We start from the raw sequence: 24126 nt of genomic DNA, 5'->3' as shown, positions 1-24126 counted from the left end.
TGGACTGCACAGGGTGATAGCAGGTGTTTCTGTTCTGCTGAGTTTTCTTCAGCGACTGCATATGGTAGATTCCCTATAAACGGCAACTGTTAAGGGAGTGTGACTCTGGCTGGTTTTCAAATCTTTCCATACAGAGGAGGGTCTTGGCCCGTGGGCTTGGACATTTATGGAGCTTGGTGGCCCCAAGACCTTCGGAGGGCTTTGGTGTCTAGAGAAGGTCTTGAGAGTGGATGGACACAGCTGAAAGAAAACGACAGGTAGAAAGACAAGGTGGGTTTAAGTCCTAACTAACTATGCCACTTACCTGCCATGTGACTTGGGTCATTGTCTTTCTGCTTCCCAGTCTGTGGAAGTGAGGGGTCAAATTATGTGACTTCTTATAGCCCATCCCAGAGTTTATGGTTATTCCATCTCTGCATCAGGGGCTTATCTGACAGGCACATCAAGAGGTAAGCTCTATGGATGTGGGCTATGTGGGTCTAGGAGGTCAAGACCTCCTCTTTACCTAGACTCCATTGCTTTCAGTTCTCACCCAAGAGGTCAAAATCCAAATAAATAAGGGGAGAGAGACTTCTCGTATAATGATAGCTTTGAATCTCTAACTTACAGAAAGAGTAAACTCATCACAATCCATGGCACTTGCAATATCCTTCCCAACGTTCCACACAGAGTGGAGAAGCTCCAGGAGCTCCTGGGGTCTATGCTAGCAACCCAAGGACACCGTAGGGTGTCCTGCAGGGTGCATGGGTTTCTCCAAGGTATCTCACAGCTGCTACATAGGGGCATTAGGGCAGAGTTATCAAGAAGGCAGGCCCTGAGGTCAGATTGGCCAACAGTTGTGGGACCTTGAGCAAGCGATTTCGCTGCTTTTCTGTGCCTTGTTGTTCTCATCTGTGAAATGTGATAATGTATGCAAAGTCCTTGATATGCAGTGTGGTTTATGAGCCGTGCTTTATCAGTGTTAACTAAAGCCACGCAGACACTATACTCTCCCCTTTGTTCACTCAACAAGGACTTACCCAGTACTTTCCATGAATCAGACACGGAGCATATAGCAAGGAATAAGGTAAAATTTATGTCCTTCTGATGCTTATGTCCTAGTGGGGGAAGAGACCAAAAAAAAAAAAAAAAAGAACCTACAAATAAGTCAGACAAATCCATATGGTCCAAGTAACCTGATAAATATAGAGTGCTACAGGACAAGTCAATGGTTTGAGAGGGCAGCGTGTCAGCAAGTGACTTACGGAGGGCCACTTCGTCTCCCCCAGTCCTGTTTCCAATCCAACTCTCCCTCTTCTTCACTTCTTTTCTCTGAACCCCTCTCTTGCCATATATTCTTGTAGTGCTGGGTTGGACAATCTTCAGTTCATTGACTCAGGCACTGACCTTGCAGTCCATGTGGCTCCACTAGGATTGGAAGTCTCAGTTTGAGACGTTTCTGTTGTTCTCTAATGTAGCCCTTACTCCAAGGACAGTGCCTGGCACGGAGTACGTACTCAGCAAATAGCCACTGAATGTGTGAGCCCCAAATCCGAGCCACGAATGATCTACTGTATCTCCACACAGGTGGGAGAAATGCAGGTTCAGCCTCCCTCAGCATGGCCGCTGTAGAGCCTGTATAAGAATTCACAGCCCTTGAGTTTCCAGGCCGCTTTAACTTTCTGGGCCACTTACCCAAACTGGGAGACGGCATTGATAGTCCAAGAAGCCGGGATCCAATGTGACCCTCATAGTTAATTAACTACATGAGTTTGAGGAAGCCACGTAACCACCCTAAACTTCTGTTTTCTCATCCATAACGTAGGAAAGCTAATCCTGTCTCAGGAGGAATTAAGTCAGATGTCGAATGTGAAAGAAAGAATTGTAAACTTTCATCGAATGCATGACGCTGTCATTATTATGACAAGCGATTCGTAGCCACAGAGTAAAAACTCCGGATCCCTAAGCAAGTATTTGATAAGGATCATCCAGATAGCCTCGTCCCGGCCCTGAAGCCCCTCAGTTCTCCTTCACGCCTTCTCTGGGTCTCCTCCTTTTGTCTTTAACCAAACACTGTAGGGACTTCCTGGGTCTGAAAAGAACACTCTGCCCAAAGCTACGATAATATGACTGAGGTTTGTTGCAAATGAAATAGCTGGTCTTTGAGGCATTTAGAAGCTCAGAATAAACAGTCTAATTGAAGGAATGAAATATCCATTAGTCTAAATGAATATTTCTATAAAGCTGCATGTTAGACATTGATAAAAAGAAATGATTAAATGCAGAATTAACCAAGATTAATTATTTTAATCAAGAGATTAATCACGATTATATCTTTACATTAGTTTGCTCTGCTGATGTTTGCTCAGCAATCTGGGGGGAAAATCTGTTCATTTATCACCTTCGTGTTTGAAAATCGGCCCATATTTCATACAATCTCCTATCCACCATCCCTAACCTCTTGGTAAACAGAAGCGCCTAAACAGATAAACAGCACCGGAGGAGAGCCTGTGTGAGGCCAAGGACACACAGCTTCATGTCAGGGACCCAGATTCAAAGCTGAAGATTTATTTTTGAAGTCTAGGAAAACTACAGCTGTTTCTCATTTTAGATCAGTCGCCTAATCTGGTGGTTTTTCCAGTTGGACGCCCCAAGAAAGGACTCTGACTCTTGGAAATTAAAATAGCCGAATGCATACAGAATATAGTCAATGATATAATGATTTTGTATAGTGACTGCCCTCGTGACGGGGAGCATTTTGGAACGTATGTAATCGCTGAGTCATGCCATTGCACACCTGAAGCTATGTAGTATTACATGTCAACTATACCTCCGTTAACAATAAAAAAGTAAAGTAGCCCAGTGCCAACCGAGATATTAAGAAGTGGGGAAGCAGATTTCGACGATGTAGCTTTGCCCGGCTTGAGTCTCGCCTGCCTGTTTCGCTCCAGCCTTTCACGGACTTTGCTGATGAGATCCAAAACTAGCTCTCTCTGGGGCTCCCTCTTCCTAGTGAAAGTTACCACCATTCACTCAGGGTTCATGGCGGAAAACTAGGATAATTCTTCACACGGCTTCCTGTATTACTTCCCCAACCAATCAGAATATGTATGAATATTATGTATATGTAATAATTCGTATGTTATCCGTATGAATATACATATACTTAATTAGTCACATACATTCATGATATATATATTATAAATATGTATATGCATATATACATATTATATATAGACATATGAATTGTATATTTATATACATGTTAAATTGTTCAGTCTTGGGTAGAATTCACCCTTTTCGATCATAACATGCACTCCTCACTTGGGTCATGCTGGCTGGATTGGATACTGGTACCCACCTCTTCTAAATTAAAATTGAGAAAATTATGCCACCTTGGACAACTCTTGTATTTCTTCTCCCAATGGATATTCCTTGAGGGCTTATTCTACATCGGGCCCTGTACTTTCGTTGGGCTCTGTGTTTGCTGGTTATCTTCTGTGACTAAGTTAACTCTCTCAGGTCTCATATCTGTATTTTGCCAAGGAGAAAATGGAGTCACGGGAAATCTAAATAATTAGAGCATGATGTGCAGATCAATCTGGGGATAACTGAGATCTTAACAATAATTAAGTCTTCTGATCCAGGAACACGATACATCTCACGATTTACTTACGGCTTCCTTAATTTCTCTCAGCAATGTTTTGTCTTTTTCAGTGTACAAGATTTGCATTTATTTTGTTACATTTACTCCTAAGTACGTCGCCTTTCTGATGCTACTGTGAATGAAATTGTTTTCTTCATTTCATTTTGGGATTGTTCTTTGCTGGTATAGAGAAGTTATAATAGACTTTTGTATATTGGTCTTGCGTCCTATGTCCTTGCTCAACCTGTTTATTAGTTATAGAAGGTGTGTGTGTGTGTGTGTGTGCGTGCCTTTGGATTTTCTACATACAGGACTCTCTCATACATGAATAAAAACAGTATTATTCATTTTCTTCCAAACTGGATGCCTTTATTTATTTATTTTTTGTCTAATTGCATTAGCTAGGATCTCCATTAGAATATTGAATTACGATAAGAATGGATCTCTTTACCTTTTAAACAACACCTGTGTCAAAGAAGAAGTTAAAAGGGAAATTTCAAAGCATTTTTAAATGAGTTAAAATGAAAATCCAACATATCAATATTTGATTTGTGAGATGTCACATTCAAAACAGCATTCAGCCTTTTAACCAGTAAGTATGATGTTAGCTGTAGATTTTTCATCCATGCTTCTTACCAGGTTGAGATAATTCTATTCAATACCAAGTTGACTGAGAGTTTTTATCAGGAATGGATGGATGTTTGTCAAATACTTTTTCTGCCTTTATAGAATGATCTTTTTTTTTTAGTTTGTTAACGTGGTGAATTACAATGGATTGTTTTTTGAAAGTTAAACAAAACTTGCATTCTTGGGATAAGCAACCAGGAAATATGTAGTGATCATTTTATCATCATATAACTTCCTTATTGAATACTGTTGGATTCAACTTACTACAATTTTGTTTACAAAGGTTATGAGGGAAGTTATCTGTAGTAATATTTTTAATTTTTTTTTGTTGAGGTATCAGGGTGATGCTTTCTTCATAGTATGAGGTGGAAAGTATTCCTTCATTTTCAATTTTCTGGAAATGTTTGTATACACTGGTAATATTTACTCCTTAAATATTTGATAAGATTCACCAGAGAAATTATCTGGGCTTGCAGTTTTCTCTGTGGGATGGTTTTCAACTAAAAATACAATTCTTTAAAAGGCATAGGGCTATGTTCAGGTTAACAATTTTTTCTTCAATAAGATTTGGAAATTTGTGTCGTTCAAGCAATTTGTCCATTTCATCTAAGTTTTCAAATTTATTGGCACAAAGTTGTTCATAATATTCCATTAATATCATTTTAATAGTTGTAGAATCTCTGGTGATGACATCTCTCTCATTCCTGATATTGATTATTTGTGCTTTCATTATTTTTCCTATCCAGAGGTAAATTAATTGCATTGATCTTTTCAAAGAATGAGATTTGTTTTATTAATATACTTCTATTATTTTTATTTTCTGTTTCACTGTATTCTGCTTTATTCATTTTTTATATCCTTTCTTCTTGACATTTATTTATTTATTTTTATTTTTATTTTTATTTTTTTTTAATATATGAAATTTACTGTCAAATTGGTTTCCATACAACACCCAGTGCTCATCCCAATAGGTGCCCTCCTCAAGGCCCATCACCCATTCTCCCCTCCTTCCCACCCCCCATCAACCCTCAGTTTATTCTCAGTTTTTAAGAGTCTCTTACGGTTTGGCTCCCTCCCTCTCTAACTTTTTTTTCCTTCCTCTCCCCCATGGTCTTCTGTTAAGTTTCTCAGGGTCCACTTAAGAGTGAAAACATATGGTATCTGTCTTTCTCCGTATGACTTATTTCACTTAGCATAACACTCTCCAGTTCATCCACGTTCCTACAAAAGGCCATATTCCATTCTTTCTGGTTGCCAAGTAGTATTCCATTGTGTATATAAACCACAATTTCTTTATCCATTCATCTGTTAATGGACATTTAGTCTCTTTCCATAGTTTGGCTATTGTTGAAAGTACTGCTATAATGCACTCCTGTATCCCTTGGGTAAATTCCTAGCAGTGCTATTTCGGGGTCATAGGGTAGATCTATTTTTAATTTTTTGAGGAACCTCCACACTGCTTTCCAGAGTGGCGGCACCAGTCTGCATTCCCACCAACACTGCAAGAGGGTTCCCGTTTCTCCACATCCTCTCCAGCATCTATAGTCTCCTGATTTGTTCATTTTGGCCACTTTGACTGGCGTGAGGTGATATCTCAGTGTGGTTTTGATTTGTGTTTCCCTGATGAGGAGTCACGTTGAGCATCTTTTCATGTGCCTGTTGGCCATCTGGAGGTCTTCTTTAGAGAAGTGTCTATTCATGTTTTCTGCCCATTTCTTCACTGGATTATTTGTTTTTCGGGCGTGGAGTTTGGTGAGTTCCTTATAGATTTTGGATACTAGCCCTTTGTCTGATATGTCATTTGCAAATATCTTTTCCCATTCCATTGGTTGCCTTTTAGTTTTGTTGATTGTTTCCTTTGCAGTGCAGAAGCTTTTTATCTTCATGAGGTCCCAATAGTTCATTTTTGCTTTTAATTCCCTTGCCTTTGGAGATGTGTCAAGTAAGAAATTTCTGCAGCTGAAGTCAGAGAGGTTTTTCCCTGCTTTTTCCTCTAGGGTTTTGATGGTTTCCTGTCTCACATTCAGGTCCTTTATCCATTTTGAGTTTATTTTTGTGAATGGTGTAAGAAAGTGGTCTAGTTTCATTCTTCTGCATGTTGCTGTCCAGTTCTCCCAGCACCATTTGTTAAAGAGACTGTCTTTTTTCCATTGGATATTCTTTCTACTGTCTTTTTTCCACTGGATGTTCTTTCCTGCTTTGTCAAAGATTAGTTGGCCATACTTTTGTGGGTCCAATTCTGGAGTCTCTATTCCATTGGTTTATGTGCCTGTTTTTGTGCCAATACCATGCTGTTTTGATGATTACAGCTTTATAGTAGAGGCTAAAGTCTGTGATTGTGATGCCTCCCAGTTTGGTCTTCTTCTTCAGTATTACTTTGGCTATTCGGGGTCCTTTGTGGTTCCATACAAATTTTAGTATTGCTTGTTCTAGCTTCGAGAAGAATGCTGGTGCAATTTTGATTGGGATTGAATTGAATGTGTAGATTGCTTTGGGTAGTATTGACATTTTAACAGTATTTATACATCACATTAATAAAAGGAAAGATAAGAACCATATGATCCTGTCAATCAATGCAGAAAAAGCATTTGACAAAATTCAGCATCCTTTCTTAATAAAAACCCTCGAGAAAGTCGGGATAGAAGGAACATACTTAAACATCATAAAAGCCATTCATGAAAAGCCCACAGCTAATGTCATCCTTGATGGGGAAAAACTAAGAACTTTCCCCCTGAGATCAGTGGACAGGGATGTCCACTCTCACCGCTGTTGTTTAACATAATGTTGGAAGTGCTAGCATCAGCAATCAGACAACAAAAGGAAATCAAAGGCGTCAAAATTGGCAAAGATGAAGTTAGGCTTTCACTTTTTGCAGATGACATGATATTTTACATGGAAAACCCCACAGACTCCACCAAAAGTCTGCTAGAACTGACACATGAATTCAGCAAAGTCGCAGGATACAAAATCAATGTACAGAAATCAGTTGCATTCTTATACACTAACAATGAAGCAACAGAAAGACAAATAAAGAGACTGATCCCCTTCACAATTGCACCAAGAATCATAAAATACCTAGGAATAAAACTAACCAAAGGTGTAAAAGATCTGTATGCTGAAAACTATAGAAAGCTTATGAAGGAAATTGAAAAAGATACAAAGAAATGGAAAAACATTCTGTGCTCATGGGTTGGAAGAATAAATATTGTTAAAATGTCAATACTACCCAAAGCAATCTACACTTTCTTCTTTACATTTAATTGGCTTGGTCTTTTTTTCATTTTTCCAAGTGGAAGCTGGTCATTAATTTGAGACTTTTTCCCCTTAATTTGAGCATATAATGCTATAAAAATTTTCCCTTACTTCTGCTTTAGTGGTATCTTACAATTTTTTATATATTGAATTTTCATTTTATTTTACCTGAAAATATTTTGTAATTTCCCTTTTGATTTCATCTTTGATAAATGTGTTACCTAAAATTATGCTATTTTGCTTTCAAATATTTGGGGATTTTCCAGAAATCTTTTAGTTACAGATTTCTCATTTAATTCCACTGTGGTCAGAAAACATACTTTACATGACCTGAGACCTTTTAAATTTATTGAGATTTACTTTATGAGCCAGAATGTGGCTTTTTGTGGTAAATATTACATGTGCCCTTGAAAAGAATGTATATTTTGCCAGTGGTGGATGGAATGTTCTGTAAATGTCAGTTAGGTCAAGTTTGTCGATAACGTTGGTCAAATCCTCTATATTCATCCTAATTTTCTCTCCAATTGTTCTATCAATCATTGCGAGAAGGGTATTAAACTTTATGATTATAATTTTTGCTTTGCCCATTTCTACTTTCAGTTTTCCTGGGTTTTGCTTCGTGTATTTTGAAGCTCAGTTATTAGGTTCATAAAGGTTTGGAATTATTATGTTTTTTCTAAGAATTCACTCTTTTATCACTGGGAAATGGCCTTCTTTCTCCCCGGTAATATTCTTTGCTCTGAAATCTAGTTTGTTTAACATGAATATAACCACTCTGGCTCTCTTTGGGTTGTATGGTGTATCTCTTTCCGTTGCTCTTTTATGTTTGAAATGTATTTCTGTAGGCAAATTCTGCTTGGGTCTTGCCTTTGAAGTCTAATCTGGCAGTCTTTTGCCTTTTAACTGGGATATTTATGCCATAAACATTTAATGTGATCGTTGATATGGTTGTGCCTAAATCTGTCATGTTGCTATTGTTTTCTATTTACTGCATTTGTTCTTGTTTCCTTTTACCTCTTTATGCCTTCTTTTTGATTAATTGAATTTGTATGATTCCATTTTATCTCCTATGTTGGCTTATTATCTATACTTGTTTGTTATTTCATTGGTTTCTTCAGTGTTATCACAGTCTGTCTCTAAGTGACATTATATGGTGAGTGGAAGGCTCTGATTTGAACATATTACTTCAAAGCTTACTTGTGATCCCCTGTTTTAGGGACTCTCATTAAGTCGTATAGTTGATCTCGGTAAAAGTTCTAGAGGAGAGAGTCAGCGGTAAACGTTCTATAGGAGAGAGTCAGGAAGGAAAGAGACCCCTTGTTGCAGAGATGGGTCTGAAATGCATCAGAAGCCTCAACTTTGGAGAAGTTATAAATGTCTAGGTGGAACAAACGACACATTTTTGAGCTCATCTCCTTAAGTTTGTTACCATTTTAAAAAAAAATCCCACATTTTGGCCGGTTTTTTATCCCCCCCTTAAATAATTATATGATACAAATAGCAAATATTTTCTTGAGAAGATTGGACAACACAAAAGGTAATGGGAAAACAAACAAAAAATTCTGATGACTATTGTCAATAGACATATTGATGTAGAGTTTTCCAGACTTTCCTCTGCAAAAAGAGACATATACTGGTACGCAAACATAATAGCTAACATTTAAAGAATACTCACTGGATGTCAGGTAATTTGTTTAGTATTTCACATAGCCTCAAATTTGCATGGTAGATACTATTACTGTCTGCATTTTATAGATGAGGAAACTGGTACATACAGATATTAATACATGTGTACAAGTTCTGTCCACGAGCATGTGATGATGCTGTTTGAATCTAGACATTTCAGCCAGAGTGGTCACTCTTAACCACCATACTAAGTTTTCCATGGTATGCGTACATTTTTATAGAATCGAAATCATCTTTTTCACATTTCATGTACACAGATACGTGTGTTGGTGTGTATGTGTCATTTTTCCATATGATATTTACACTTTGAAAAAAGGTTTATTCATTTTGAGAGAGAAAGCACGCAAGCAGAGGAGGGGCAGAGAGAGAGAGGAGCAGAGAATCTCAAGTAGGCTCTTTGCTCTCAGCACAGAGCCTGATGTGGGGCTCAAACTCATGAATTGTGAGATCGTGACTTGAGCCCTGATGTTTGTACTTTTGTATGCATGAATCTTGACTCTAATTCTAATAAGTAGTAGAAATGGCCTCTTTGAAGATCCTTAATTCTCTCCATCCACCATCATTCTCTCTTGTATTTTCCAACCATTCTCTTGGGCAGATACTGATGGGCTCACTTTCCATGGTGCGGCTGTATCCAAGGTTTGAGAATTCAGGGAAGGTGTCCTTAGCCCTCAATCAGAATAACCATTTCTGAGGATCCTGTTACACTCGTGATGAAGAGTGTAACTCTATTTTATTTTATTTATTATTTTTTAAAGTTTTAAACAGAAAGACAGCGCAAGTGGGGGAGAGAGAGAAAGAGAGAGAGAGAGAGAGAGAGAAAATCTTAAAGCAGGCTCTGTGTTCAGTGTGGAGCCCAGTACAGGGCTTGATCCCACAACCCTGGGAACATGACCTGAGCTGAAATCGAGAGTCGGACACTCAACTGACCGAGCCACTCAGGTGCCCCAGGTCTCCTATTTTTAAAATAAAAGCTTTCTTGACTTATGCAAATTGACAATCTCCAGAACCAAGAGATTGGTACAGAGGACATCATGCCAACACTGACACCTGCTGTTAAGCATTGAAACTGCAGCCTAGCTCTGTTAGCCTTGCAAGTGATGACCTAATATCAGAATTCTCTACTTCTACCTTTTAAGGCAGTCCCTGAGCTTTTAAAAGCAACAAAAGTGAGATAAATTATCTCCAGTTCTCCTTTACTCAACTTTTGCATGTATTAAGCAGCTCCTGACTTAAGAAATATATGATGGGTTCTGTTATATACGTGCCCTTCAAAATCTGAAATCCCTCATTATCTCTCCCGAGTTCATCGGCACTCTGAAAATGTCCTTCTCTTCTAAGCACCTTCCCTACACATTTGGGTTTTGAGCTCCCAGTTTGCATCTGACAGCTTGAAGCGTGGATTTGGGCCTCCTCATAGTGAGAATCAGCCTGAATATTTAAAGAAGTGACAGGCGATAAATTGGCAAAGGGGAAAGAATGGGAACCAGCATCTCTGGGAGCTGACCATCCACAAGAGATTTAACCGTGCTAGACGTTTTCATGCGGGTTTTCCTTCAATACTCACACCCATCGTTAATAAGTAACAATTATTATTCCTGTTTAACAGATGATAAATGTTTGCGTCTAATTTCAAGTCAGGGGTTCGCAGGGCTTCAATAATTTTTCTATGGGCAGAGAATTACTACATGGGAGGGATGAGATATGGAGCTGGGTCTTGATCCCAAGACCTACCAAGTGCTACCTCTCTAAAAAATTATATTCCGTAACACATACCCACGTACGTAACTTTATTTGACAACATATCTACTCATCAAATAGGCGTCTTTAGCTCCGTTTTATAGATGAGGGAATTAGTGCTTACGCAAAGCTGAACAAGCAGAGAAACCTCAAAACAAGATGTGAGCTCCAGTCTTCCGATTTTCTCATGAGACACGTTCATTCAGTGGCTGAGGACATGGACTTTGGAGTCGGCCTGCCTGGTTTCACCCGTGTTCTGCTAGTTTCAAAACGACGATCTTTAGACACGTTGTTTAACCACAGTATGATGCCGCATTCTCCCCCCCCGCCCGCCTTGTCAATAAAGGGGGGATAATTATAGCACTTTTCTTGTGAGGTTGTCGTGAGAATCAAGTGAGAATATATATAATGCACATATGGCAGGTAATATGTAAGATGTTATAATTATGATCAAGAGTGAATATAGCCTGCCTTAGTTACTGGGTTTCCAGGGAAGAAAATAAAGACACGTCGTGGACAGTTTCAGCACAGAGCCATCTATTTTTTGCAGTCTGCCCCCTTCCTTCTTCCCTCTCTAATGGGCCCAGGTTGGGAATTGTGGGAAGCTATGTCAGGGTCTCTTTCTGCCTCTGAGTCAGAATCAGTTGTGTGAACCGCCAAAGCCCTGCCTTCTTTCTCTGGCAGCTAAGAAGTAGGCTTGCAGGCTACAGGCACAACCACACTGGTTTGTACTGAAGAGTTTCTAATTTCAGGTTACCGGGCTCTCTGCCTCGGGGAAGGAGTGACACAGGAAGAGTGTAAGTTCTACCAGGCAGGCTGGGGCCAGATGCTTTTCAGTTTCTCTACCAATCAGGAGGACGAGGGCCAGAAACAGCTGGAGTTCAGTTCTGGAAGCATTCACAGAGCTGGGAGCACACATAAGCAGTCATTTTTTGGACCCTCTGCTTCCTTCTCAGTAAAATAGGGATAACAAGGCTGAACCAGAAAAGAGTGAATGCAGTACGTGTCGCCAAATGCTAAGATTGGGTGCCCCCTGTAGGACAGACTTGTATTGCAAAGAGCTCCGGATTGAGAATTAGGTCACCTCAGTCGTCACGTAGCTTTGAATCCCCTGTGTGTTTTTGTGTGGGTTGTTTGCCCGCTCTGGCTGACAGTTTCTTCCTATGTATGATCAGTTATTTGGATTTGATAACTTCCCCGTGTTTTTTTTTTTCCGGCTCATCTGCGTAAACAATTCACTCATTCATCCGTCACACTTTTATTAGGTATCTGTCTACCACCCAAGAACTGATACCCAATGAATAAGAAAGACTGACCCCAAAGCACTCAAGAGTTATAATGGATATTATCCCTGCATTGTAGGAGCAGGGCTAAAGGAAGAAACCGATTACTAGTAGGGGAGCAATGGTCCCAAGTAAGAGGCTTTTTATTTCGCTCCAGATTCTGCATAGCTTCGATGGTGTTATGTTCGATCCAACCAGAAAAGGGCAGTCCCCATACTTGGAGGGGCATTTCTAAATCTCATCTCCGAATAGGATTGGGTTTTGCCTCATAAGCTCCACTCCGGAGTGGTGGCAGTCAACGTCAAGGGCTCGGTGTCTTGATTCTGGGTCATCTCTCTAACAGAGAGCAAGACTCAAGCCCATGTCTCAGGGAAAGATGAGCAGATCAGGGAACATAAAGCAAAAAGCGAATACGCATGCTCTCAAGCTCTCAGCTGGTGTTCTGGGATTCAAAGAAAGGCTTGGGGTCCTCTGGGAAACCAAAGAGCTGGGCAGGGAAACCAGTGCCCACTGGTAAGACTGAAGGAGATCGTGGCCCCAAGACAGGATGGGGCTTAGAACTCCCGCCAGGCTGGAGATGAGTGTCCGTGATGAACATCGTCCGTGCCTGCCGGGAGTGGTACCATAAAGAGGGGGTGAGGTGCCTGACTGGCTCGGTCAGTTAAGAGTGAGACTCTTGATCTCAGGGTTGTGAGTTCGTGCCCCATGTTGGGTATGGAGATTACTAAATAAATAAATAACTTTTTCAAAAGGTGGTGGTAATGGCGGTGCTGATGAACACCGCAGGGTACAAAAACCGTTCACGTTTCTTGCTCGCCTGCCCCCTCTTTCCACCTTACAGAACTACCTTCTGCTTAATCGAGCACCTTACAGAACTACCCTCTGCTTTCATGGACTGCGAGTGAAGCCGATTCCTTCCGTGGGCGCCACAGTTAGCCAGGTGACCCAAGTCTGGCCAACCAGAGGATCTTATTCCCCTTGCCACAGCGATCAGTTCTAGAATGGGCTTGCCTACCCGGGCAGGGAAATTCCAAGAACTCTCGCCCCAGGACCTGGGACAGCGTTGCCCCCCTTTAGTAAGAAGGATGGGAAGACAGGATATAAGCCCAGAGTGCTAGCCGCCGTCTGGCACAAGGAAGGAAGAACTTGCTTGAAAACGAAACCAACACCGAGAAAATAAAACTCCGAGAAATCAATAACATGATACTGCTTCAGAGCCCAGATTCGGTTCTGCCTCAAATTGAACCTGATCTTCCACTTGGCAATTCTGTAAAGCAATACAACTTCCTTTGTGTTTAAACCAGCTCAGCGTTAGTTTTCTGTCACTTGAAAACCGTTCTTGACGGAAACAATGCTGTTCGTATTCTTGGAGCTTGGGGTGTGGAAAATCGGAGGGGCTTCTGGGATCAGCTTTCTGAGTATCGCAGAGCATCTCTTTCTTCCCAGAATAACGGTCCAGGTTCTCAACCTAGTCAGACCTATTTTTCCTCCCAAACCATATTCCAACCTGTAGCTACAGATCGCTCTTGTCTATAGCATTCTCCTCCCACGACTTTTTGCTGCCTCTTTTTAAAAATAACTCCCATCTGTTCGTCTGCCTCCTGTTCGTTCTCTTTCTGAGTCGTGAGCTTCCCTGCTCTCTGTCCCTGGTGCTGAGCAAGCTTTGGAGGTACACCTGTCAGACCTATTTCTCCCACTATGCTTTGCCTCTGCCCAATTTTTTTTTAAGTAGGCTCCATGCCTAGAGCAGGGCTTGAACTCGCAACCCTGAGATCGGGACCTAAGCTGAGATCAAGAGTCGGATGCTTAACCAACGGAGCCACCCAGGCGACCTGCCTCTGCCCAGGTTTTACCTCTCCAAATCACACACTTCTCTTCCCTTGGCTCAACACAGGACCCATCAAAAACATGTGGCTGCATTTCTGGATTCACTAAACTGAAAGTTTACATTGCCGTAGATTCCCGGACATAACTTTTTGACGTCCTGAAGGTGGATGGTTAATGAGAGAGAACTTAGCCTATACAGATTCTGGGGACACACATCCCATCGTATTGGCTGAGACGAGGGGGAAAGGAGAACCAAGTCTCTTTAGGTAATAGGAACTGGTTAATGTTTAATTATAATAAAGCCGGTGCTCACTGAACATGTATTATGACTTACGCACTGTGCTGAGTACCTCCACGATTTCTCCCAACAACTTGGCAGGTGTATAATTACCTCCATTCTGAAGATGAGAAAACAGAGGTGCAGAGAAGTTAAGAAACTTGCTCAGGGTCACACAGCTGATGATGGTTAGGATGTTCCCCCAAATACGCCTGGCTTTCTACTTTCCGGATCCAAGGAATGATTGGGCTGCCCTGCCCTTTGGTGAGCTGTGTGACTTGCTTTGGACAGTGACAGGTGGATAGATGGGACAAATGTCCCCATGAGGTAGAAGAGGGTCGGTACTGGATTTCTCATGCAGAATTCCCACGCAGACACTCCAGGCAGTGGCAGCTTCGCCGGCCTAGGGAACATGATGTATATAACCCAGCAGAGCGTCTCCACTGGTGATCAGTGCACTGGTCCTCTGTACTCTGACTTGACTGTCCTGAAAACAAGTCTCAGGCTGCAGAGATCCTGGGGTGTGTGTGTGTGTGCGCGCACACCTGCGGGTTGGTAGCATTTTATTTCTTTTTTTTTTAATTTCTTTTTTATTGTTTTAAATAGAATTTATTGTATTATTTTACAATTTATTTATAATTGTATATAATATAATTTATTGGTTTCCATACAACACCCAGCATATAGCATTTTATTTCTTCAGCTGGAGGGGGGTTTCTAAGTTTTGTTACAGTGCTCCCTAAACCATTTTGGAATCATTTTTATATGTTTTTTTGTTCTACTGGTGTTTAGCTTTTTAAAAAAAAATTACTTATTTATTTTGAGAGAGGGAAAAAGAGAGAGTGAGAGGGAACAAGCACAGGGGGAGCGCAGAAAATGAGGAGAGGGAGAATTCCAATCAGGATCTGTGCCACCAGGGCAGAGCCTGATGCGGGGCTCAGTCGCACAAAGCACGAGATCATGACCTGGGCCGAAATCAAGAGTCCGATGCTCAATTGATGAAGCCATCCAGGCACCCCTAGATGGATTCTTCTGGGTCCCTGTCTACGAATCTTGCCTCTTTTCATCAAGACACATCACTTTTCATGCCAAACGTGCACCTGCGCTCTAACACGCCGAGCCACCTGACCCTCTGGGTGGCCGCTGATGGCTGCTTGTCTGCTAAAGCCCATGGTGGGCAAAACCACGCATTTTTGCACCCAAATATGCCTCCCCACTGCGCTTGGGGCCCCAGCCCTATGCCTGGCGCTTACTGCTGTAAGGCCTTTGCTCGTGCTGTTCCCTGTGCCTGGAATGCCAGCCACTGCTCATCTCCACATGTTCATAGATGGACCACTTCAATATCAAATTGCCCACCAAACATTCACTGGTTCCCGCAGCCCAGACTTGTGTCTCCACTCCTCGCGCCCTCACATAATCGCCACATTCCTGACCCCTCTCTGTAGGGTATCTTGTTATTTTTATTTGAATTTTAGGAGACAAGGCGGCATAGCAGTTAAACGTGGGTGTTTGCAGTCAGGCAGTCCTGAATTTGGGCCTTTGCTCTGCACTTAATGTTGTCTGACCTCATGGCTTGTCACATGATTCCCCATAAATTTGAAATATTTCAGGGGCACCTGGGTGGCTCAGTCTGTTGAGCACCTGACTCTTGGTTTCAGCTCAGGTCATGATCTCACAGTTCGTGAGTTCGAGCCCCGCGTCGGGCTCTGTGCTGACAGCTGTGGACCCTGCTTGGGATTCTTTGTCTCCTCTCTCTGCCCATTCCCCGCTCAGTCCCTCTCTCTCTCTCTTTCTCTCTCTCTTTCAGAATAAATAAACATTTAAAGTATTTCATATTTAAAACCACAACATATGGATAAAGAAGATGTCGTTTATATATACGATGGAATACTACTTGGCAATGAGAAAGAATGAAATATGGCCTTTTGCAGCAACGCGGATGGAACTGGAGGGTATTATGCTAAGTGAAATAAGTCAGGCAGAGAAAGACAGATACCATATGTTTTCGCTCATGTGGCTCTTGAGAAACTTAACAGAAGACCATGGGGGAAGGGAAGGAGAAAAAAAAAGTTACAGAGAGGGAGGGAGGCAGACGATAAGAGACTCGTAAATACCGAGAACAAACTGAGGGTTGATGGGGGATGGGGGGAGAGGGGAAAGTGGGTGATGGGTATCGAGGAGGGCACCTGTTGGGATGAGTGCTGGGTGTGGTGTGGAAACCAATTTGACAATAAATCACACTCGAGAAAAAAATAAAATAAAAACCACAACGTCTATAAACCCCTCCCCAAAATTAGTTAACTCCCCAAACTTCTATCTGTAAAATATGGATAATGAAACCAACCACAGAAGTTCTGTGAGAATCGAATAATATAATAAAGCACTTGGCACAGAGCCTGAGAAAATAAATGGTAGCTATCTTTATTAGGCATCGCTAACATTATTTATTAACATGAATTGCCACTTATTATTTTCTCTATTTTCACAATACAAATGTCTAAGGAGGCGGGACGATCCTTCTAGCTGCAGGGCCTCGAGCGAGTTACTTAACATCTCTGTGCCACAGACTCCTCGCTGAATCCTTCATTTATCCCTGAGTTCGCCACACGTTCCCGGAGTGCCTGTTCTGTGCCAAGCCCAGTGTTTAACCCTGGATCAATAAGGAACAAAACGATAAGTTACACTGTCGCCATGGAACTCTAATCGGGGAAATTGGCAAGAACCAAAATACCACCTAGCGAGTTGTGAGGTTATTCTTGTGATGAGCGCCTGCAAGAGAGGTCCATGGGGTGTGATGGGGGATTTGCAGGCAGTGAGCTCTGAGAAGTATTAGTAGGAATGAAGTAGAGAAAAGAAAGGAAGAGAGAGGCTCAAGGAGAACACGGTGGAGAGCATATGCAAAGGTCCGGGGGTGACGGGAAGCATGTCGATCGGGAAGGCTGTAGAGCAAGACAGACAGTATGTGCTCTTAGATAAAACAGAAGAGGGATCTGTCTTTCTCTGTATGGCTTATTTCACTTAGCATCACACTCTCCAGTTCCATCCATGTTGCTACAAAAGGCCATATTTCATTTTTTCTCATTGCCACGTAGTATTCCATTGTGTATATAAACCACAATTTCTTTATCCATTCATCAGTTGATGGACATTTAGGCTCTTTCCATCATTTGGCTATTGTTGAGAGTGCCGCTATAAACATTGGGGTACAGGTGCCCCTATGCATCAGTACTCCTGTATCCCTTGGATAAATTCCTAGCAGTGCTATTGCTGGGTCATAGGGTAGGTCTATTTTTAATTTTCTGAGGAACCTCCACACTGCTTTCCAGAGCGGCTGCACCAATTTGCATTCCCACCAACAGTGCAAGAGGGTTCCTGTTTCTCCACATCCTCTCCAGCATCTATAGTCTCCTGATTTGTTCATTTTGGCCACTCTGACTGGCGTGAGGTGGTATCTGAGTGTGGTTTTGATTTGTATTTCCCTGATAAGGAGCGACGTTGAACATCTTTTCATGTGCCTGTTGGCCATCCGGATGTCTTCTTTAGAGAAGTGTCTATTCATGTTTTCTGCCCATTTCTTCACTGGGTTATTTGTTTTTCGGGTGTGGAGTTTGATGAGCTCTTTATAGATTTTGGATACTAGCCCTTTGTCCGATGCGTCATTTGCAAATATCTTTTCCCATTCCGTTGGTTGCCTTTTAGTTTTGTGGTAAGCCATACAGAGAAAGACAGATACCATATGGTTTCACTCTTATGTGGATCCTGAGAAACATAACAGAAACCCATGGGGGAGGGGAAGGAAAAAAAAAAAAAAAAAAAAAAGAGGTTAGAGTGGGAGAGAGCCAAAGCATTAGAGACTGTTAAAAACTGAGAACAAACTGAGGGTTGATGGGGGGTGGGAGGGAGGGCAGGGTGGGTGATGGGTATTGAGGAGGGCACCTTTTGGGATGAGCACTGGGTGTTGTATGGAAACCAATTTGACAGTAAATTTCATATATTAAAAAATAAAAAAAAATAAAAAAAAAAAAATAAATAAAAAATAAAAAAAAAAAAAAAAAAAAAAAAAACAGAAGAGGGAGTCAGACGGATTCACACTCTCCTCCAGGAAGTGTTCCTGGAGTGATGAAATGAAAATAGGAGGTATCTTTGAGTCTAGGGTCTCACCCCTTTGTGTCTATGGGCTACAGAAAAGTACTTCCCTGCACTCCTGTGTGATGAAAGTCCTGTCATTCCCGGGCCCATCTCTAGCACACACCAGTAAATACCTGCTGTTGGTCAATGCCTCTCCCCTAATCGTGTAGCGTTTCATTTTCCTATTAGCGCGAGCATTTATTTTGATTTGTTTACCATAAAAGCTCATGAATGTGGATTCTATCCACTCAAGAATTCGCGATACTAACAGAGAAATTGAGGTGATGCTAGGAAGCACGGAAGAAAGTTCCCAAGCACGTTACAAGTATTCAATTAGATACAAACAATTACTAGGGTAATTATAAATCATTCCTACCTATTCATTAAGGCAGGTCCAAGATGCTAGTTAAAAGTAATAAAGCTGCATCCTTTCTGCAAACAGTCTATAACTCAGGATGTTGCTAATTCAAATCAGCCTCCCCCTCAATCACGGAGATCACTGAAGTGTGTTGGCTTGCTCTTTTTAAAATTAAATGGAACATCTTTTTTTTTCTGATTATATAAGTGCGCCTACAATGTAATAATTTCAGAAAATTCAGAACAAGGTAAGTGGGATAAAATCCCCCATTATGCCTGCATCTGATCACTTTTCTCACATCTGCACATTCCTTCCAATCTCTTCTTAGATGCAACTTCATAAATGAATGGGTGAATGGAGGCATGGCTGGGTGAACAGGTGGGCGGTTAGAACGATGATAAGCGCATACGTATACGGATATGTAGGCTGATGGTCTAAAATTTGAGATCATAATGCGTTAGGGATTCTCCATTCTCTCCCAACTATCCCTGTGTTGCTCTCTGTTTCTTCGCCTTCCTCAAAGCGAGCGTGGCCATGAGACTGAATCTGGTCAAAAGAATGCGCGGAAGGGATACACCAATTTCCAGCACTGCTGTCAGAACTCCCTGTACAACCAGCCACATCCTCTCTTTGAGCCACACCCTCATTTGTCCTCTGGTGGAGGCATCCTAGAGTCCTTGGGTCACTACTCAAAGGAGACCCATAGAGAAGAGCTGCGTGATGTGTGCATCTAACTGGGATATGACGACGAAATAAACCTTCGCGGCATTAGGCAATTGAGATCTGAGAAACAATTAGTCACGAGAGCCTACCCTAGCTTTCTTGACTACCACCCTCTGTATACGCTGGTTCATACACTATTTTTAGTCATTTTACATTCTATCATATGTAATTTCCCATGTTAACACACAGTCTTTAAAATTGTAACTTTAATTATGTATGCGGTATTCATTTATTCATTTATTATGCGGCTGGCTGTACCAGATTTTTCTTTTTACCATTTTCTTGCCTGTGAGATTTTTTTTAAAAGTGAGGATACATTCCTCGAAGATCGTCTCAAAACTTGGAACACTGAGAAAAAAAGTTCTTGACGTATTTGCACAACACCTTGCAGAAAGTTGTGAGAGTTATACACATCCTGTAGTCGAAGAGAGTTCTACTCTGATGACCATCCTAACAAAATTGGGCGTTAATATTTAAATAATCTTTGCCAACTTGATAGGTGACCAGGAGACTTCCTCTTAAATAAATGTTTATTACCAATGAGGCTAAAGCATCATGTATTTGTCATTTGGTTTTGGTTTCTGTTGTGAATTCCTAGTTCTTCAGCCTGAAATTTCCTCTGTTTCCATATCATCTTCGTCTGGCTAACTTCCATATACCCTGTACGGCTCTGCTTAAAATCATTTCTTCCCAGAGATTGTCCCTGATTGTCCCTGTTGTCCCTATGACTTGTTACAACACCCGTATCTGTATACAAGGTTGTGGCAATGGTATTTCCTGTCAATATCTGTCTTCACTGGCAGACACGGGTCATTTCTTTTTTTTTTTTTTTTAATGTTTATTTATTTTTGAGAGAGAGAGAGCTTGTGAGTGAGTGAGGGGCAGAGAGATAGGGGACAGAGGATCCAAAGCAGGCTCCGTGCTGACAGCAGCGAGCCCGGTGTGGGCTTTGAACTCCCGAACTGTGAGATCATGACCTGAGCCAAAGTCAGAGGCTCAGCTAACTGAGCCACCCAGGTGCCCCACAGGGGTCATTTCTGATGTGTTCTTTACTGTCCCTTAAGCCTCTGGTATGGTGCCTGACCATGTTAGACAATCTTTGTCTAATGAATGAATTAACTGATAAAGGTAATAGTTGATGATGATGATGTTGGCGATTTTTCCTTGGGCAAAGATACTATAATGATGATGGATTATAAAGGTGATTATTCCAAAGCTGATGGGGACAATGACGGGGACAGCTGCAGAAGAGACTGTTATGTGGAAGAGAGCTAACATGTTGGTAATAAAGACGTAGGACTTGTTTTAACTGTATCGATGGTCATGTTCATGGTGATGGTGATGCCGAAGCTGATGGTTGGCATTAGCGATTGAGGTTGATGAGAGCTGATAACTGTGTGATGCTTGATAATATTTGCCAAAACTTTTAGATGCATTTTCTTGGAATAATCTAAATCACGCAGGGAAGTTTGACTTAATAAAGATTATTGGTATACATGCTCTACTTCCTACCTTGGGGACGTGACCATGTCTCCGTCTGGACTTGACTCAGATAGAGAGGTCTTATCATTTAAGAAAATCATGTCACAGTACTCAAGGGAGTTGCCTCAAGAAACTTGCCTCTGGCGCTCAAGGCAATAATTAATTTCCGCGAAATATCCCTGTTCTCTCTCTTCGGATATTAGGCTTGAGTAAGACTTCAGCTTAAAAATAAGGTCCACGAGGGGCACCTGGGTGGCTCGGTTGGTTAAGTGTCTGACTCTTAATTTTAGCTCAGGTCATGATCTCATGGTCGAGGCATTGAGCCTCACGTTGGGCTCCTCACTGAGTGTGCAGCCGGCTTAAAGATTCTCTCTCTCTCTCTCTCTCTCTTTCTCTTTTTTCCTCGGCCCCTCTCCCCTTCTCTCTCTCTCTCTCTCTCTCTCATTCTTTCTCGGAAAAAAAAAAAAAGGTCCTTGAAGAACAGGAACACCTACCTGATCATTGAGGGCGAGACCAGAAGTGATAGAGGCATACCATTGCACAGGAATGCAGACCTTAGAGTCTCCGAGGTCACAGTTAGTAACGTTCACGGACGATGGGAGAACTTGAGCCATTTGCCAAGTCGCCTTAAGGGTTTAGAATTTCAATCCAAGGATGATGAGGAAGAAGGATGAATACTGCTGTTGTGCTGGAACAGAGACAGAATTTGTGACGGAACACAGTACCGTAGACTAGAACACGACCAAATAGCTACTGTGACAGATAAGCTCTCAACTCTCAGTAGTTCAGCCGAATACAGGTTTCTTTCCCACTTTCAAAAGGGCTGCTTTGGATTGCTCAGAGCTGCGTTCCGTCCCGTGACTCAGGGATCCAGCCCTTGTTTCTTGCCACCACTTTAACTTGTGGCTTCCAGGATCACCATGGTGCGAGCATCCGCATGAGGCAGTACATCAGCTGTTTAAGGCTTCAACTCAAAAGGGACACCTACAGTTTCTGCCCACATTGCCTTCCCTGGGTCCAGTCACGTGGTCCATCTTGACCTGCCAGGCGTTAACGCCTTCCACGAGCTCAGCGTCGTGGCCTTCCCGTGTTTCCAGGGAGAACACTAACAGTCTCTACCCCACGGGGAACTGTCCACACGAAGTCTGGAACACAGAAAGCCAAGAATTAAATTCTCAACAGGATATCTGGGCCATGGGCGTGTTTGGGCCAAAATAAAACACAACTCCATTAATCCAAAAGGACTGACTGTCCAACCGGGGATTTAAACCAGATGATCTTTGAAGAACGTTCCTCCTCATTTAAGATTCAAGAAAAGGGCTCTCCACTGGGAAGTGATATGAGTCCCCGCTTTAACCGTCGTCATCTGTGGAAGAAGTTACGAATCATCTCCAAAACTTGGGACCCAGACTCAATGCATGACAAATGAATTGAGATAGGCAGACGAGATTAACCTGTTTGCCGTCTTTATGCTTGATGGTCAAGAAAAAGTTGCAGAAGAATTTCTGTTTCCAGCTATGACAGAGTTAATTGGTGGGCAGACCTGCCTTCCCAGTATAAGCAACTATGAAAGCCAACAATATAAACGAGGGCACAGTTTTCAAGAATTGAACAGCAAGCAGCATAAGACTACAAACCCCTGAAATAAAATTCACAAGGCAAGTCCCACAATGGCCCCAGCTCTCTGACTGGGGATAATTTCCCAATGGAATGGAATGAGCTGTAGTCCAAGGGGAGTTCATTGGCCACAAGGTGCCAAGGAAGCAGAAAATAGCCTCTGGGGTGGCTGATGGAGTTGGAAACTGTGACACCCATCAATAAGACAGAGAGATGGAAAGAATAGTGCCCCAGGGGCGCCTGGGTGGCTCCGTCGTTCAGCGTCCAACTTTGGCTCAAGTCATGGTCTCACGGCTGTGAGTTCGAGCCCCGCGTCGGGCTCTGTGCTGACAGCTCAGAGCCTGGAGCCTGCTTTGGATTCTGTGTCTCCCTCTCTCTCTCTGCCCCTTCCCCGCTCTCGCTCTTTCTCTCTCTGTCTCTCAAAAATGAATAAAGTTAAAAAAATTAAAGAATAGTGCCCCGGAAATCTGCGTAAGGGGTCTCCATGAGTCCTTAGCTGAAAGCTAGGTTGCGTCTACACAGGGAGAGACCGTGTGAGGCTTACAAGGGAGTGGCTTCTACGAGGTTGTGAGTAAAACTGAGAAACCCGTGGCCAGAATACAAAGGGAGTGTTAGAATTCCAGCTTGGTTAGAAAAGAGACTTCATTCATTAACAACTTGCTGTTTACCCGTAGCCCACCCTTTTAGTGAGAGCTATCAGAAAGGACATAGCTTCAGAGGAATATTACCACCCCAGAGTAAGAGCTCTCTACACCTGCCCTCACAAACTACAATGAGGCGCTAACAGGATTGCAAGGGAGACAGAGTTTGGTGGTAATAATCTTACAAGTTAGCGGGACCTAGAAAACTCTGGGCCTTCCACAGATCTGCACTAGCCACACGAAATTCAGCTTAGGCGAGTTCAAGGTGTGGTAAATCAGTAAGTGAGTTGTTTAACAATAACAAAAGAAATTCTTAAGGTGGGGGGGATGAGAATCCCATGTGTCCACAACAAGCCTTTGACACTTTCCAGTATATGATCAAAAGTTGCTAGACGTGCAGAAAAGAAAAAAGAGAAAAAAAAACTGCAGAAAAATGAAGAGAACCATTGGCACTGTGAAAAAATATAGTTGACATATGTGTAATTGTGGTACCTGAAGGAGAGGAGAGTGAGAAAAAGAGAAAAAACATAGAGGAAGAAATATGCCAGAAAATTCCCCAAATTTATTAAAAACATGACTTATAGATCCAAGAATTCTGGCAAAACCAAGCAGCATGAATGCAAAGAAAAGAACAGCGATGCATAAAATAGTCGAACTGCTGAGATCCAAGAAAAAACTTGAAAGTATCCAGAGAAAAAAATAGCATGTATATAGACTTAAATGTAAGAGTGAAAACAATAGTATTTTATAAGGAAACATAAAAGAAAATCTGTAAGTCCTTGGGCGCAGGCAAAGATTTCTTAGATATGACAATAAAATCATGGTCTATAAAGGAAGAAGAAGAAAAAAGTCAATCTCAT

This window comes from Panthera leo, chromosome E3 (genome assembly GCF_018350215.1).
Source record: "Panthera leo isolate Ple1 chromosome E3, P.leo_Ple1_pat1.1, whole genome shotgun sequence".
NCBI classification, from domain to species: domain Eukaryota; kingdom Metazoa; phylum Chordata; class Mammalia; order Carnivora; family Felidae; genus Panthera; species Panthera leo.
The sequence above is the reverse complement of the archived record's forward strand: the minus strand, read 5'-3'. Positions refer to the sequence as shown.